This window comes from Triticum aestivum, chromosome 1A (genome assembly GCF_018294505.1).
Source record: "Triticum aestivum cultivar Chinese Spring chromosome 1A, IWGSC CS RefSeq v2.1, whole genome shotgun sequence".
In the NCBI taxonomy this organism is placed as follows: domain Eukaryota; kingdom Viridiplantae; phylum Streptophyta; class Magnoliopsida; order Poales; family Poaceae; genus Triticum; species Triticum aestivum.
Window position 1 is genome coordinate 574,848,343 of NC_057794.1, and position 19,289 is coordinate 574,867,631.

The following is a 19,289-nucleotide window of genomic DNA, read 5'->3' on the forward strand; positions in this document are numbered from 1 at the left end:
CTCCGGCCAATAACCAATAGCGGGATCTGGATACCCATATTGGCTCCCACATGTTCCATGATGATCTCATCGGATGAACCACGATGTCGAGGATTTAATCAATCCCGTATTCAATTCCCTTGTCCAGCGGTATTGTACTTGCCCGAGATTCGATCGTCAGTATCCGATACCTTGTTCAATCTCGTTACCGGCAAGACTCTTTACTCGTTCCGTAACACATCATCCCGTGATCAACTCCTTGGTCACATTGCGCATATGATGATGTCCTACCGAGTGGGCCCAGAGATACCTCTCCGTCACACGGAGTGACAAATCCCAGTCTCGATTCGTGCCAACCCAACAGACACTTTCGGAGATACCCATAGTGTACCTTTATAGCCACCCAGTTACGTTGTGACGTTTCGCACACCCAAAGTATTCCTACAGTATCCGGGAGTTGCACAATCTCATGGTCTAAGGAAGTGATACTTGACATTAGAAAAGCTTTAGCATACGAACTACACGATCTTTGTGCTAGGCTTAGGATTGTGTCTTGTCCATCACATCATTCTCCTAATGATGTGATCTCGTTATCAACGACATCCAATGTCCATGGTCAGGAAACCGTGACCATCTATTGATCAACGAGCTAGTCAACTAGAGGCTTACTAGGGACATGGTGTTGTCCATGTATCCACACATGTATCTGAGTTTCCTATCAATACAATTCTAGCATGGATAATAAATGATTATCATGAACAAGGAAATATAATAATAATCAATTTATTATTGCCTCAAGGGCATATTTCCAAAATCGGGAAGGCACCTCTGTGGTGGCATGCAGATCTTTGTGAAGACATATTCAAGATCAGATGAGGATTAGAAGACGACGATCCTCGGCAAGATCCTTGCCGAGGAAGGCCACCAGACCCCCGGCAAGGCCCTTGCCGGGGACAACGGCGCGCCACGGCAAGACCCTTGCCGGGCCACGCGACAAGACCCTTGCCGGGCCGCCCGGCAAGGCCCTCACCAAGGATGCCAGTGATATCTACTACACAACCTTCTTCTTGTAGACGTTGTTGGGCCTCCAAGTGTAGATGTTTGTAGGACAATAGCAAATTTCCCTCAAGTGGATGACCTAAGGTTTATCAATCCGTAGGAGGCGTAGGATGAAGATGGTCTCTCTTGAGCAACCCTGCAACCAAATGACAAAGAGTCTCTTGTGTCCCCAACACACCCAATACAATGGTAAATTACATAGGTGCACTAGTTCGGCGAAGAGATGGTGATACAAGTGGTATATGGATGGTAGATAAAGGTATTTGTAATCTGAAATTATAAAAACAGCAAGGTAACTAATGATAAAAGTGAGCGTAAACGGTATTGCAATGCGTTGAAACAAGGCCTAGGGTTCATACTTTCGCTAGTGCAAGTTCCCTCAACAATACTAACATAATTGGATCACATAACTATCCCTCAACATGCAACAAAGAGTCAGTCCAAAGTCACTAATAGCGGAGAACGAACGAAGAGATTATGGTAGGGTACGAAACCACCTCAAAGTTATTCTTTCCAATCAATCCGTTGGGCTATTCCTATAAGTGTCACAAACAGCCCTAGAGTTCGTACTAGAATAACACCTTAAGACACACATCAACCAAAACCCTAATGTAACCTAGATACTCCAATGTCACCTCAAGTATCCGTGGGTATGATTATATGATATGCGTCACACAATCTCAAATTCATCTATTCAACCAACACAAAGGACCTCAAAGAGTGCCCCAAAGTTCTACCGGAGAATCACGACGAAAACGTGTGCCAATCCCTATGCATAGGTTCATGGGTGGAACCCGCAAGTTGATCACCAAAACATACATCAAGTGAATCACGTGATATCCCATTGTCACCACAGATATCCACGGCAAGACATACATCAAGTGTTCTCAAATCTTTAAAGATTCAATCTGATAAGATAACTTCAAAGGGGAAACTCAATTCATTACGAGAGAGTAGAGGGGGCGAAGAAACATCATAGGATCCAAATATAATAGCAAAGCTCGCGATACATCAAGATCGTATCACCTCAAGAACACGAGAGAGAGAGATCAAACACATAGCTACTGGTACATACCCTCAGCCTCGAGGGAGAACTACTCCCTCCTCGTCATGGAGAGCACCGGGACGATGAAGATGGCCACCGGAGAGGGATTGCCCCCTCCGACAGGGCGCCGGAATGGGTCTAGATTGGTTTTCGGTGGCTACTGAGGCTTCTGGCGGCGGAACTCCCGATCTATTGTGCTCACGGATGTTTTTAGGGTATATGGAGATATATAGGCGGAAGAAGTACGTCAGGGGGGCCACGAGGGGCTCACGAGGGTGGAGGGCGCGCCCAGGGGGGTGGGCGCGCCCCCCTTCCTCGTGACTTCCTCGCAGATCCCCCGACGTGCACTCCCAGTCTTCTGGGCTTCTTTCCTTCCAAAAATGAGTTCCGTGAAGTTTCAGGTCAATTGGACTCCGTTTGATTTTCCTTTTCTTCGAAACCCTAAAACAGGGTAAAAACAAAAACTGGCACTGGGCTCTGGGTTAATAGGTTAGTCCAAAAAATGATATAAAAGTGTATAATAAAGCCCATAAACATTCAAAACAGTAGATAATATAGCATGGTGCAATCAAAAATTATAGATACGTTGGAGACGTATCAGCATCCCCAAGTTTAATTCCTGCTTGTCCTCGAGTAGGTAAATGATAAAAACAGAATTTTTGATGCGGAGTGCTACTTGGCATAATTTCAATGTGATTCTTCTTAATTGTGGTATGAATATTTAGATCCATAAGATTCAAGACAAAAGTTCGTATTGACATAGAAATAATAATACTTCAAGCATACTAACTAAGAAATTATGTCTTCTCGAAATAACATGGCCAAAGAAAGCTATCCCTACAAAATCATATAGTCTAGCTATGCTCCATCTTCACCACACAAAATATTTAAATCATGCACAACCCCGATGACAAGCCAAGCAATTGTTTCATACTTTTGATGTTCTCAAATTTTTTCAATCTTCACACAATACATGAGCGTGAGCCATGGACATAGCACTATAGGTGGAATAGAATGGTGGTTGTGGAGAATACAAAAAGGAGAAGATAGTCTCACATCAACTAGGCGTATCAATGGGCTATGGAGATGCCCATCAATAGATATCAATGTGAGTGAGTAGGGATTGCCATGCAATGGATGCACTAGAGCTATAAGTATATGAAAGATCAACAAAAGAAACTAGTGGGTGTGCATCCAACTCGCTTGCTCACGAAGACCTAGGGCATTTTGAGGAAGCCCATCATTGGAATATACAAGCCAAGTTCTATAATGAAAGATTCCCACTAGTATATGAAAGTGACAACATAGGAGACTCTCTATCATGAAGATCATGGTGCTACTTTGGAGCACAAGTGTGGTAAAAGGATAGTAGCATTGTCCCTTCTCTCTTTTTCTCTCATTTTTTATATTTTTTTATTTGGGCCTTCTCTTTTTTATGACCTCTTTTCTCTTTTTTTCTTTGGGCTTCTTTGGCCTCTTTTATTTATTTATTTTCGTCTGGAGTCTCATCCCGACTTGTGGGGGAATCATAGTCTCCATCATCCTTTCCTCACTGGGACAATGCTCTAATAATGATGATCATCACACTTTTATTTTCTTACAACTCAAGAATTACAGTTTGATACTTAGAACAAGATGTGACTCTATATGAATGCCTCCGGCGGTGTACCGGGATGTGCAATGACTCATGAGTGACATGTATGAAAGAATTATGAATGGTGGCTTTGCCATAAATACGATGTCAACTACATGATCATGCAAAGCAATATGACAATGATGGAGCATGTCATAATAAACGGAACGGTGAAAAGTTTCATGGCAATATATCTCGGAATGGCTATGGAAATGCCATAATAGGTAGGTATGGTGGCTGTTTTGAGGAAGGTAAATGGTGGGTTTATGGTACCGGCGAAAGGTGCGCGGTACTAGAGAGGCTTGCAAGGGTGGAAGCGTGAGAGTGCGTATAATCCATGGACTCAACATTAGTCATAAAGAACTCACATACTTATTGCAAAAATCTACAAGTTATCAAAGCAAAGTATTACACACATGCTCCTAGGGGGATAGATTGGTAGGAAAAGACCATCGCTCGTCCCCGACCGCCACTCATAAGGAAGACAATCAATAAATAAATCATGCTCCGACTTCATCACATAACGGTTCACCATACGTGCATGCTACGGGAATCACAAACTTCAACACAAGTATTTCTCAATTTCACAACTACTCAACTAGCATGACTTAGATATTATTACCTCCATATCTCAAAACAATTATCAAGTATCAAACTTCTCATAGTATTCAACATACTCATAAGAGAATTTTATTATTCTTGAATACCTAGCATATTAGGATTTTAAGCAAATTACCATGCTATTTAAGACTCTGAAAATAATCGAAGTGAAGCACTAGAGAAAATGACAAACTACTCTGAAAGATATAAGTGAAGATCAATGAGTAGTCGAATAATTATGCAACTATGTGAAGACTCTCTAACATTTAATAATTTCAGATCTTGATAATTTATTCAAACAGCAAGCAAAACAAAATAAAATGACATCTAATAATAGAAAACATCATGTGAAGAAGCAAAAACTTAGGATCAACCGAAACTAACCGATAATTGTTGAAGAAGAAAGGTGGGATGCCAACCGGGGCATCCCCAAGCTTAGATGCTTGAGACTTCTTGAAATATTATCTTGGGATGCCTTGGGCATCCCCAAGCTTGAGCTTTTGTGTCTCCTTAATTCCTCTAATATCACGGTCTCCCTAAATCCCAAAAGCTTCATCCACACAAAACTCAACAAGGACTCGTGAGATAGGTTAGTATAAACTATTGCAAAAACCTTATCATACTCTACTGTGGCAAATAACTAAAATTATTATTCAATATTGCATACTAAATTCCTCTGCATATTTAATAGTCCTATCCTCAAATAGAATCATTAAAGAAGCAAACATATGCAAACAATGCAAACATAACAGCAATCTGCCTAAACAGGACAGTCTGTAAAGAATGCAGCAACATCCATAATTCCCTAGCTCCAAAAATTATGAAAGAAAATTCCCACTGTAGTAAATTTATCAGAGCTTAATATTAAAAAGGTTTCAACATTTTATCACATTCTGACTTTTCTAGGGAATTATTGCAACAGCGGTAAACTTTCTGTTTTCAAACAGCAACATGTGGACTTCTAAAATAGGCATAGTAAAGGCTATCAATGCCACTTTTATTGAAGAAAAGATGAAAAACATTGTTCTAAATAACAGCAAGCAAATCCTAACAAAATAAATTGACGCTCCAAGCAAAACACATATCATGTGGTGAATAAAAATATAGCTCCAAGTAAAGTTACCGATGAACGAAGACGAAAGAGGGGATGCCTTCCGGGGCATCCCAAAGCTTAGGCTATTGGTTGTCCTTGAATATTACCTTGGGGTGCCTTGGGCATCCCCAAGCTTAGGATCTTGCCACTCCTTATTCCATAGTCCATCGAATCCTTACCCAAAACTTGAAAACTTCACAACACAAAACTTAACAGAAAACTCGTAAGCTCCGTTAGTATAAGAAAATAAATCGCCACTTCAAGGTACTGTAATGAACTCATTCTTTATTTATATTGGTGTTAAACCTACTGTATTCCAACTTCTCTATGGTTTATAAACTATTTTACTAGCCATAGATTCATCAAAATAAGTAAACAACACATGAAAAACAGAATCTGTCAAGAACAGAACAGTCTGTAGTAATCTGGATCAAACGTATACTTCTGGAACTCATAAAATTATAAAATAAATTTCTGGACCTGAGTAATTTATATATTAATCATCTGCAAAAATAATTAACTAAATAGCACTCTCCAATAAAAAATGGCAGCAATTCTCGTGAGCACTCAAGTTTCTGTTTTTTACAGCATGATCAACAAGACTTTCCCCAAGTCTTCCCAGCGGTTCTACTTGGAACAAACACTAATTTAAAACATAAAACTACATCTAAACAGAGGCTAGATGAATTATTTATTACTAAACAGTAGCAAAAAGTAAGGAACAAAAATAAAGTTGGGTTGCCTCCCAACAAGCGCTATCGTTTAACGCCCATAGCTAGGCATGATGATTTCAATGATGCTCACATAAAAGATAAGAATTGAAACATAAAGAGAGCATCATGAAGAATATGACTAGCACATTTAAGTCTAACCCACTTCCTATGCATAGGGATTTTGTGAGCAAACAACTTATGGGAACAATAATCAACTTGCATAGGAAGGTAAAACAAGCATAACTTCAAAATTTTAAGCACATAGAGAGGAAACTTGATATTATTGCAATTCCTACAAGCATATGTTCCTCCCTCATAATAATTTTCAGTAGAATCATGAATGAATTCAAAAATATAACCAGCACCTAAAGCATTCTTTTCATGATCTACAAGCATAGAAAATTTACTACTCTCCACACAAGCAAAATTCTTCTCATGAATAATAGTGGGAGCAAACTCAACAAAATAAGTATCATGTGATTGAAAATTAAGATCAAGATGACAAGTTTCATGGTTATCATTATTCTTTAAATCACAATAATCATCATAGATAGGAGGCATGCTTTCATCATAATAAATTTGCTCATCAAAACTTGGGGGGCAAAAAATATCATCTTCATCCAACATAGCTTCCCCAAGCTTGTGGCTTTGCATATCATTAGCATCATGGATATTCAAGGAATTCATACTAACAACATTGCAATCATGCTCATCATTCAAATACTTAGTGCCAAACATTTTATAGATTTCTTCTTCTAGCACTTGAGCGCAATTATCCTTTCCATCATACCTCACGAAAGATATTAAAAAGGTGAAGCTTATGAGACAAACTCAATTCCATTTTTTATAGTTTTATTTTATAAACTAAACTAGTGATAAAACAAGAAACTAAAAGACTCGATTGCAAGATCTAAAGATATACCTTCAAGCACTCACCTCCCCGGCAACGGCGCCAGAAAAGAGCTTGATGTCTACTACACAACCTTCTTCTTGTAGACGTTGTTGGGCCTCCAAGTGCAGAGGTTTGTAGGACAATAGAAAATTTCCCTCAAGTGGATGACCTAAGGTTTATCAATCCGTATGAGGCGTAGGATGAAGATGGTCTCTCTCGAGCAACCCTGCAACCAAATAACAAAGAGTCTCTTGTGTCCCCGACACACCCAATACAATGGTAAATTGTATAGGTGCACTAGTTAGGCGAAGAGATGGTGATACAAGTGGTATATGGATGGTAGATAAAGGTATTTGTAATCTGAAATTATAAAAACAGCAAGGTAACTAATGATAAAAGTGAGCATAAACGGTATTGCGATGCGTTGAAACAAGGCCTAGGGTTCATACTTTCGCTAGTGCAAGTTCCCTCAACAATACTAACATAATTGGATCACATAACTATCCCTCAACATGCAACAAAGAGTCAGTCCAAAGTCACTAATAGCGGAGAACGAAGGAAGAGATTATGGTAGGGTACGAAACCACCTCAAAGTTATTCTTTCCAATCAATCCATTGGGCTATTCCTATAAGTGTCACAAACAGCCCTAGAGTTCGTACTAGAATAACACCTTAAGACACACATCAACCAAAACCCTAATGTAACCTAGATACTCCAATGTCACCTCAAGTATCCGTAGGTATGATTATACGATATGCGTCACACAATCTCTGATTCATCTATTCAACCAACACAAAGGACCTCAAAGAGTGCCCCAAAGTTCTACCGGAGAATCACGACGAAAACGTGTGCCAACCCCTATAAATAGGTTCATGGGTGGAACCCGCAAGTTGATCACCAAAACATACATCAAGTGAATCACGTGATATCCCATTGTCACCACAGATATCCACGGCAAGACATACATCAAGTGTTCTCAAATCTTTAAAGACTCAATCCGATAAGATAACTTCAAAGGGGAAACTCAATTCATTACAAGAGAGTAGAGGGGGGAAGAAACATCATAAGATCCAAATATAATAGCAAAGCTCACGATACATCAAGATCGTATCACCTCAAGAACACGAGAGAGAGAGAGATCAAACACATAGCTACTGGTACATACCCTCAGCCTCGAGGGAGAACTACTCCCTCCTCGTCATGGAGAGCACCGGGACGATGAAGATGGCCACCGGAGAGGGATTTCCCCCTCCGGCAGGGCGCTGGAATGGGTCTAGATTGGTTTTCGGTGGCTACGAAGGCTTCTAGCGGCGGAACTCCCGATCTATTGTGCTCACGGATGTTTTTAGGGTATATGGAGATATATAGGCGGAAGAAGTACGTCAGGGGGGGCCATGAGGGTCTCACGAGGGTGGAGGGCGCGCCCCCTGCCTCGTGACTTCCTCGCAGATCCCCCGACGTGCACTCCAAGTCTTCTGGGCTTCTTTCCTTCCAAAAATGAGTTCCGTGAAGTTTCAGGTCAATTGGACTCCGTTTGATTTTCCTTTTCTTTGAAACCCTAAAACAGGGTAAAAACAGAAACTGGCACTAGGCTCTGGGTTAATAGGTTAGTCCCAAAAATGATATAAAAGTGTATAATAAAGCCCATAAACATTCAAAACAGTAGATAAGATAGCATGGAGAAATCAAAAATTATAGATACGTTGGAGACGTATCAGCCAGCAAGGCCACCACCAAGCTTCCACCGCTGTTCACATGCAGCTGCCAGGCCAACCAGCTAGGCGGCACCTGCATGGCAACATGCAGCCCCCAGGCCAACTCATCGAGCGCCTGTGTGGTGGCATGCAGATCTTCGTGAAGGCTCCACCATCGCGCCACCTCAGCTGCATGCCCGCCTACATGGCGCCGCACGCATCGCTGGCCAAGGCGCGTGTCGAAGCGAGGAGGTGCGGCGACGGACGGGACGGGCCTCGCCCCCGTCCCCAATAAAGCAAAGGGACACCTAAGCTATGCATTAAATGCGTCTTGTCCTGTAATATGAGCGGTAAGCTCAGAGCACTGTACGCCTTTCCACCTCCCGTGTGCCACTGTGGCTGCCCCTTCCGACTATAAAAGGAGGCCCATGGCATACTGGAGAAGGATTCGGCTCTTTCGAACCACGCACTAACCACAGCTAGTTCGAGAGCTCAAGAACTCTCTGAAATACACCCACCAAAGCAGGACTAGGGTTTTACGCATACTCGCGGCCCGAAACTGGGTAAACGATCCTTGTGCTGTCTACTATCCCTGCTCTTCTTGCAACCCCGCGCCCCGGCAACCGTAGTGGGGATTCTTGTGATCCCATAGGTGTCATTTCACACCGACATCTTTGGCGCGCCAGGTAGGGGACGCAATTGTGAGAATCTCGTTTAGTAGTTAGCCTAGCAGTTCTTCGTCGCCATGGATCCTAAGAAGAAGACGGCCATGACGATCGGTTTGTTGGGAGCCGAACGGGCCGTGCCGGTGCAGACGAGGAGTGGACCGATCGCGGGCAGGACCTGGGCCACGGTCCGCGAGCACCAGCATCCCCTAGGTAGTCAGAGCCTGGCGAGCGGCGTCATTCGCGCGCCAGATGACCGGTCGCATGTCGCCAGATCCAAAGGTGGAGCCGGCCCCCCCGCAGGCAGCGCGGGGCCCTCCAGGGGTGTCGTTGTGCCACCTCCGGGCGGCGCAGCGACCTCCAGGACGTACACACTGGCGACCACTGCGCGGTCTTCCCATGGTGTGCGCGCCGAGCAGTGTCACCACGTTGGTGACCCTGGGCACCACTGTGGGAAGAGCCCTGTGCGTCATCCGCAAGGTGAAGGGGTTCAGCACACTCGGTGAAGCGCTGGCAAAAACAGCACGCAGCCGCTGGGTCGTAACGGAGCTTCTTCTATCGTAGTTAGAAGTCGAAGCGTGCCGCGATCCATGCAGCTGTCGCCACTGCCCAGACCAGCGGAAGCTTTGGCGCGCGCACAACTGCTCCTCGACTTCCCTCCTGCTGCGGAGAAGCTCGACGAACGGAGGGCTACCATCCGGAGCCTCGTCGCCGTCGCAAACAAAGACGATCCGCGACCGGCAGGGCCCTCGGGTCGGCGCTCCACTGAGCCACCACATGTTGGCGCTGGGAGGACCGGGGGAGCTGCGGCCACGGTGCACTCTCCTCCTCCTCGCCAGCCGCCGCGGGTGTTGGCCCGTCGCGGTGACGCTTGTGATAACATCTCCATAGCATCGTCCGACCCGCGGACCCTCCGCGACCAGCGCCAAGTCCTTCGGGAACGAGCTCACAAAGACGCTCGAACCAGCATCGAGCGCCGACGCGAGACGCGCGGCCAGTCGGACAAGCAGGCAGGACCCGCTATGGACCACCCGACACCGGGGGGGGCTACCTTACGAGGTGGGCTGCTCAGCCTTTACCCGTGAGTTGCAGCAGTTCCAGTGGCCGTCCGACCACACGTGCAAGCCCAACATCGGTGAGAAGTACACCGGCAAGACCCATCCGTCCGATTTCCTCAGCATCTACACCATCGCGATGCAGCCTGCTGGGGCCCGCGACTAAAAGGTGCTTGCCAACTATTTCCCGCTGGCGCTCAAGCCCAATGTGATGTCTTGGTTGATGCACTTGCCGGTGGATTCCATTTTTTCTTGGTCGGATCTGCGCCATGAGTTCGTTGGCGTCTTCACAGGAGGCCACCAAGCTCATGGCCAGGCTAGTGATCTGCATATCATTCCCCAGAAGGAAGGGGAGACCCTGCGCAAGTACATCCAGAGATTCAGCCGGGTGCAGTACAACATCCCCGACATTCATCCCACTGCTGTGATTAGCGCATTCCATCAGAACATGCGCAATCGCAAGATGCGTGAAGAGCTGGCGATGACTGAGGGAGTCCTGGATTAGGGGGTGTCCGGATAGCCGGACTATACTTTTGGCCGGACTCCTGGACTATGAAGATACAAGATTGAAGGCTTCGTCCCGTGTCCGGAAGGGACTTTCCTTGGCGTGGAAGGCAAGCTTGGCAATGCGGATATGTAGATCTCCTACCATTGTAACCGACTCTGTGTAACCCTAGCCCTCTCCGGTGTCTATATAAACCGGAGGGTTTTAGTCCGTAGGAGGAACACCAATCATACCATAGGCTAGCTTCTAGGGTTTAGCCTCCTTGATCTCGTGGTAGATCTACTCTTGTACTACCCATATCATCAATATTAATCAAGCGGGAGTAGGGTTTTACCTCCATCGAGAGGGCCCGAACCTGGGTAAAAACATCGTGTCCCTTGTCTCCTGTTACCATCCGCCTAGACGCACAGTTCGGGACCCCCTACCCGAGATCCGCCAGTTTTGACACCGACATTGGTGCTTTCATTGAGAGTTCCTCTGTGTCATCACTTTTAGGCCCGATGGCTCCTCCGATCATCAACAACGACGCTGTCCGGGGTGAAACTTTTCTCCCCGGACAGATCTTCGTATTCGGCGGCTTCGCACTGCGGGCCAATTCGCTTGGCCATCTGGAGTAGATCGAAAGCTATGCCCCTGTCCATCAGGTCAGATTTAGAAGTTCAAACTACACGGCGAACGACCGCGGAGACTTGATCTTTGATGGATCTGAGCCACAGCCAAGCGCGCCGCACTGTCACGATGGGCATGATCTAGCTCTGCCGCCGAACAGTGCCCTGGAGGCCGCACCCGTGTCCGCTCCGACCCTTAGCTCGGAGCCGACCACACCAATCGAGGACGGGTGGTTGGACACCGCCTCGGGGGCTGCAATCTCTACGGCAATCAAGCCGAACACCAGCCTTTTCCTCTGCGAAGCCAGTGACTCCAAGGCGCCGGACTCCTCTCCGGACTCCGAGCCCTCCGCGCCCCTACCAATCGAAGCCGATTGGGCGCCGATCATGGAATTCACCGCTGCAGATATCCTTTAGCACTCGCCCTTCAGCGACATTCTGAATTCACTCAGGTCTCTCTCTTTGTCAGGAGAGTCCTCGCCGGACTATGACCGGCAGGATTGGGATGCGGACGACGAAGAAATTCGATGCCCACCCACCACCCACTTCGTAGCCACTATCGATAATCTAAACGACGTGCTCGACTTTGACTCCGAAGACATCAACAGTATGGACGACGATGTAGGAGACAAACATGAACCAACGCCTATAGGGCACTGGACAGCCACCTCATCTCATGACGTATACATGGTCAACACACCTAAAGGAAGCGACGACGAGGAACACAGAGATGCAACGAGAGATCGTTCACTCGAAAAGCAATCAAAGCAGCGATGTAAGCGCCGCTCCAAGCCCCGCCTCGATAGAGACAGTAGCCGCACAGACCCAGCCATAGAGCAGGGCGAGCTGGCGGACGACAAACACGCCTTCGAGCAAACGCCTGAACAAGGCAACTTGGATAAACAAACCGAACAACCCGTCCTCGGCGAAAACAGCATTTCGGACGACCTTACGCCGGACAAGCTCATGGAGCAGAAGAACCTCCACAAAAGGCTCGTTGCCACTGCGCGTAGCCTGAAAAAGCAGAAGCGAAAGCTCAAAACTGCGGAAGATGCACTCAGAATCAGATGGAGCCAAGTACTCAACACCACAGACAAATACGGCGGCAGTCGCCACACCAAAAGCTATCCTAAGCAAAAGCTACTACCTGAATTTGACGAGGAGGCCGTAGAGCCCCCGCAATCAAAAAATAATAAAGCCACCCGGTAGGATAGACGACCCCATGGCCAGCATAGAGCAGCAAGCGGCGCCGCACACATGCCGGCACGCGATCCACTCAAGGATTCGCATCAAAAAGATGGCCCAGCCAGATCTATCTATGGGCCAAGAAAGCAAGCTCTCGTAAGCAATGCAACACAACCAATATCCGAACATCACGGCACACCCAAATACAGGGAGCCGCACACCCCCTATGTTTCACCAATGAGGTTCTGAACCATGAATTTCCAGCGGGATTCAAGCACGTAAACATAGAGGCGTACGACGGAACAACAGACCCTGGAGTCTGGATTGAGGATTACATCCTCCACATACAAATGGCCAGAGGAGATGACCTCCACGCCATAAAATACTTACCCCTTAAGCTTAAAGGGCCAGCTCGGCACTGGCTCAAAAGCCTTCCCAAAAACACCATTGGAAGTTGGGAAGAGCTCGAAGATGCTTTCCGGGCAAAATTTCAAGGGACCTATGTCCGCCCTACGGATGCAGATGATCTAAGTCACATAACTCAACAGCCCGGAGAGTCAGCCCGGAAATTCTAGAACAGATTCCTTACTAAAAAGAATCAGATAGTCGACTGTCCGGACGCCGAAGCCTTAGCAGCTTTTAAACATAACGTTCGAGACGAATGGCTCGCCAGACACCTCGGCCAGGAAAAGCCAAGAACAATGGCCGCATTAACAAGCCTCATGACCCGCTTTTACGCAGGAGAGGACAACTGGTTGGCAAGATGTAGCACCAACGACCCAAGTACATCCGAAGTTAGAGATGGAAACGGAAAACCCCAACGCAACAAGGACCAGCACCGGAATAAGGGAAGCAGCCCAAAGAGCACGGCAGTCAATGCCGGATTCAAAAGCTCACGACAGAGTCAGAAAAAGCCGCCCCTCCAGGATAACAGGGACGAGCTATCCAACCTAAACAAAATCTTGCACATGATATGTTAAATACACAGTACTCCCGGGAAGCCTGCAAACCATACCCACAGAGATTGTTGGGTCTTCAAGCAATCCGGCAAACTCAACGCCGAACACAAGGGGCTCGACTCACCAAGTGAGGACGATGACGAACCCCACAAGCAGAGCACCAGGAAACAAAAGAATTTTCCACAAGGAGTCAAAACAGTAAACTTACTTCACGTGACAAAACGAGCGGCGCCCATAGGGATATGCGCCATACGGCCTATCCCAAAGGAGTCTCGCCACTGGTTGTTAAAACAGATCACCTTCGACCATCAGGATTACTCTAGAAGTATCCGGAACGCAAGCTGGACTGCCTTGGTATTAGATCCAATAATCGGCGGACTCCACTTTACAAATGTCCTGATGGATGGAGGCAGTGGTCTAAACCTGTTATATCAGGACACAATCCGCCACATGGGGATAGACCCAACAAAAATTCGCCATGGCAACACTTCCTTTCAAGGAGTAACGCCAGGCCAAGTTGCCCACTGCATGGGCTCTCTCCGGCTAGAAGTTATGTTCGGCTCCCCCGACAACTTCCGTCGCAAAAGGCTAACCTTCCATATCGCCCCATTCTCAAGTAGCTATCAAGCACTACGGGGACGCGAGGCTTTCGCCCGCTTTAACGCAATAACGCATTATGTGTCTCTTACGCTTAAGATGCCCGGTCCATGATGCATCATCTCATTAAAGGGAAAACATTGAGTGCGAGTCCCGCGCAGAAGACTGTGCGGCTGCCTTAACAGCCCCACAATAAAACGGCTTCACTAGCCAAAACATCTAAACAGGTCGTTAAGACCACGGACGCGGCTAGACGAGTCCGGCACAAACATATAATTGATAAAGGCTTAATAGCCGTATACCCCTGTACTAGGGGCTCCGCGCATATAAAACAAGAGACAATCAAGCTCAATCTTACCCATTTCAATTTATACTTTGTTTATTTTGTATAACTTCTATTCGGCACGACCTTCATTCAACTAAGTTCCTCTCTTTTACAGATGAACATCGTGCTGCGCCCGTCCAGGATACGGCACAACGGAGACACAGGCGCAGATGTGCAGCAGGGACCCGTTCCAAGGATTCTTTTCAGATTAAGACCCTGCGTAAACCTTTTTTACTGTCTCTTGTTGATACACATCCCCTGGTTTTTTGGTATAACCAAGGAGGAGGCTGGCGTCTTGGCATGTGGCCATGTCAGAATTTTGCGCGTACCTGGACAGTGGGAGCTTATAACTAAGGGCGTTGTCCCGCCCGCCCTCATAAAGACCGAATACCTTAGGGAGTGTTCGACGTCGCGAGTTTGGCCTTATATGCATCAACTCCGAATCATGTCTTTGGTCAAATGTTGGGTTGCCCGTGTCCTGTGTTTTGCTGCCTTACGTTCCGCTCTATCGGCTAAGGCGGCACCAGGAGAACTACTGCGATTGTGCCCCGGTTCGGCCAGGCGAGCACCTCAGTAGAGAAAGCCGAAAATTGACTGTCATGATATAGCGTGAGACTGGTCAACCACTCAATGACTTATCGGAATCTTTAGGATTCCTCCGCATTAACGAAGGGCCGTTTCCCGGCCAGGCACATACGCGCCCCGAGTTCGGGCAAGCGCAGAGGCCACCAGGGGCTATATAAGTAGCCTCACTGTCAAACTCTTATCGCTAAGTGAAAGTGATAAAGCATCATTGTCCGATTGCCTAGTTCGCTGCACTATCACCTCCTTTGTAGGACCAAGACGTTGGATTAAGTGTGAAAATGCGCCTTCTGCGAACACCCCCGCATTATTTGCGTGGGGGCTGAAACCGACGACTGCCATCTTTCAGATTATATATACATATATCTTAAACGGCCGCAGAGGAGGTGTTATAATACTTGAAGGCACAAGTATAAAAAGCTTCTACAATTTATCAAAATATTGTTTTACAATAACATATGCTATTCGAACATAGCATCCTTCGAGCACTGCGTCTCTATTACACGAGCGCCTTGAAGAACTTCCCGAAAATAGTGCTCGGCAGGTACTCGGCTTTCGTCCGAATCTCGGGATGCAACAGCGGTGGTCTCCATCTCCGCCCAGTATGTCTTGACACGGGCAAGAGCCATCCGTGCACCCTCTATGCACGCTGACCTCTTCATCGCATTAATATGCGGCACCGCACCAAGGAACTGCTGCACCAAGTTGAAATAACTTTTCGGCTCTGGCCTCCCCGGCCACAAATGACTCATGACACACTTCATGGCAAGTCCGGACAACCTATTCAGCTTGGCCCATTCGGCCAGGCGATCGGCTACTGACAGTGGATGCTGTGGATTGTGGAACTGCGACCAGAAGAGCTTTTCCACTTCGCGATCTTCTTGATCTCGAAAGTGTTCGGTCGCATCTGCAGCACTCGCTGCCAAATCCAGATAGGTGTCCGCCGTACTCCACATCCGGTCTAACGGAGCATGTTTAGGATCGCAGAACTTCCTCCGCAGCATAAAGGGCTTTCCAGCCGCGATCTCTCCGGCCTGAGGCAGCTCCTCCTTCATAGCTCTCATCGCAGAGCAAGCATCCTTGGCATCGGCAACGGCTTTCTCCAGGTCCGTTTGTTCCGCCCTGTCTTCTCTTTCAAGAAGCTTGCAACGGTCAGCAGCGCTCTTCAACTTCACGGCCATCTCGGCCATTTCCTTCTTGCTTCGACAGTGAGCAGCCTGTTCGGCTTTCAGCTCTTCAATTGCCTTTCCGGCAGCCGCATCACTTTTTCTGGCTTGCTCCTTGGCTTGGGCAAGTTCCGCCCGAAGATTCTCCATGGCAGCAGCACCATCTGCATCAAGCACACACATTGTAACATACTGGCATAAAGCTCCTCTTACCAGGTGCCACCGGAGGAATTATATACCTTGTGCCTCGTCAAGTCGCTTGTTGACAAGCGCGATGTCGGCATCTGCCACGTCAAGCTGCCGCTTTAGCTCGGCAAATTCATCAGTCCGGCTGGCCTCCGGACACTTCGCCACCTACGTATGAAGGCGGCATATTAGACCTGGTGTCGGTGTCAAAACCGGCGGATCTCGGGTAGGGGGTCCCGAACTGTGCGTCAAGGCCGGATGGTAACAGGAGACAAGGAACACGATGTTTTTACCCAGGTTCGGGCTCTCTCGATGGAGGTAATACCCTACTCCTGCTTGATTAATATTGATGATATGGGTAGTACAAGAGTAGATCTACCACGAGATCAAGGAGGCTAAACCCTAGAAGCTAGCCTATGGTATGATTGTTGTATATGGAGTTGATTCTGTCCTACAGACTACAACCCTCCGGTTTATATAGACACCGGATAGGGTTAGGGTTACATAGAGTCAGTTACAATGGTAGGAGATCTTGAATATCCGCATCGCCAAGCTTGCCTTCCACGCCAAGGAAAGTCCCATCCGGACACGGGACGAAGTCTTCAATCTTGTATCTTCATAGTCCGGGAGTCCGGCTGAAGGTATAGTCCAGCTACCTGAACACCCCCTAATCTAGGACTCCCTTAGTAGCCCCCGAACCAGGCTTCAATGACGACGAGTCTGGCGCGCAGATTGTTCGGCATTGCAAGGCGGGTTCTTCTCCAAATCTTGTGTACCTGTAGGAATAATGTATGTCTTCTGTAATGTAGTGCTCCTCGGCTTCCACGCCCAATAATGGCCGTCTTCCACGTGTCAAATGAATGCGAAAAGCCGGGGCGTTTTTACACCCACACCCCTAGCCGTATAAACGAGCCGCATATTTAACGGGATGGGGATTTAGGTCCAAACCACATCTCCTCCTTTCCGTGAGTTATCATCAGAGCACTTCTAGCAAAGGTCCATTCCAACATGGCCAGCCGTCCCAGCTCCTCCTCTCGCCCTTCCAGTCCTAAACCTGGAGACTGGGAGAGGTGCTCCATCCCACACAGCGAGCTAGTGTCGCTTCAGGCCAAGGGATTTCTCCCTCAGGCCTATATGGTCCCGGTCCGAGCCAGACTCGCCACCTATAATGGTGGAGAGCAAGTAGAGAGCACCCCCAATCCCTCTAAAGGAGAGCGGGTGTGCCTCGTCCCCTATCTAATTAGGGGACTGGGATTTCCAATTCATCCATTTCTTCGCGGGCTTCTGGAGTTCTACGGCCTCCAGTTGCACAATCTCACGCCCGCCTCCATATTGCATATTGCGGGTTTCGTCGCCCTTTGCGAGCTATTTTTAGGCGTTGAGGCTCATTTCGCGCTGTGGAAGAGGTTATTCTGCCTGGTGCCCCGTTCTCAAGAGGGGTCTATATACCAAGTGGGCGGAGCCGAAGTATGGCGCATCGCCGGGACCGGATACCTATCCAGAACCCCAAAGAAGGCGTCCGAGGACTGGCCTTCGGAATGGTTTTACATAGATGACGTCCCGCTACCGGACCCTATCCGGGTCGGTCTCCCTGAGTTCAACAGCGCTCCATTGAAGAAACGCTTGAGCCGGCGTCCGCGGAGCTCTCAGAGAGAAAGTGACAGAGACGTCCTTTACCTAATGGGCCGGATAAAACTGTTGGCTCATTCCGGACTAACCATGATTGGAGTCATGGCCGCATGCATTATGCGGGGGGTGCAGCCGCTTCAATATAGAGGCCACCCCATGTGGGATTTCAACGGGGAGGACGACGCCACCCGCTACGGCCGTAAGGGGCCGGATTCGGCTGCCGCTCTACTAAAGAGGAGGAATTCCTCCGCGTCAACCCGCGGGCCGGATTCAGTATGTACGATCCTCCAAGTTGGGTAAGTGAACAATTGCGCTTGCCCGTTTGTTTTATACTCCCATGGTTAGATAGGTAGTCTAACGACTTCAATGCAGGAACTACGACAGGAGGTAAAGGATATAAACAGTCACCTTCCACAGCCCGAGGACCCAGAACGGTCCCTCAATCTGGACTCCGACGAAGATCCAAACATATCGGTGGATTTTATTGACGGGGTGTTCTATCAGCTAAGCAAGGACAATACCTTGGTAGCCATCACGGCTGATTACCCAGGGTTAATCCCGGCCTCCCAGGTGACAGAAACCGGAGTCTCATTCCCTTGAGAGAGTTTCCACTCTCATGTATTCCGGTGTTTCTGACGATAACCATGTTTTGCAGGGGAGATTTCCGAGGCAGGAGGCCGAACCTGCGGCGGCTAGCCAACGAGGGGCCGCAGGGCCCCGTGGGACAAAAAGGAATGCAGTCTGGACTGAGATGCCGGCGCAAAGGTATAGTGCACCCTCTGTTTCCCTGGTGTTTATTCTGTCAGGGCATATTAACGTTCGTGCCATCTTCAGAACGAAGAGACCTCGCCGGACTACATCCGGAGAGGTTGCCAATCGCGCGTCCACCAGCCAGGCTCCAACGTCTGGCCAGGAAGCGGAGGCGAGCACAAGGTGCGCACCGGAGGCTCCTCTGACAAAGGATGCGGACAGGCTGTCTGCCACAAATTATGAAGTGGAGAGTGCCATGAACCACATGCGTCGCCGGACAGTTCTACGCGACGCTTGTTTCTCCCAAGAGGCTTTAGATGCCTTTAATTCGGGAGATGCGTACCTCCGTGCCGCTCAAAATGGTTTAG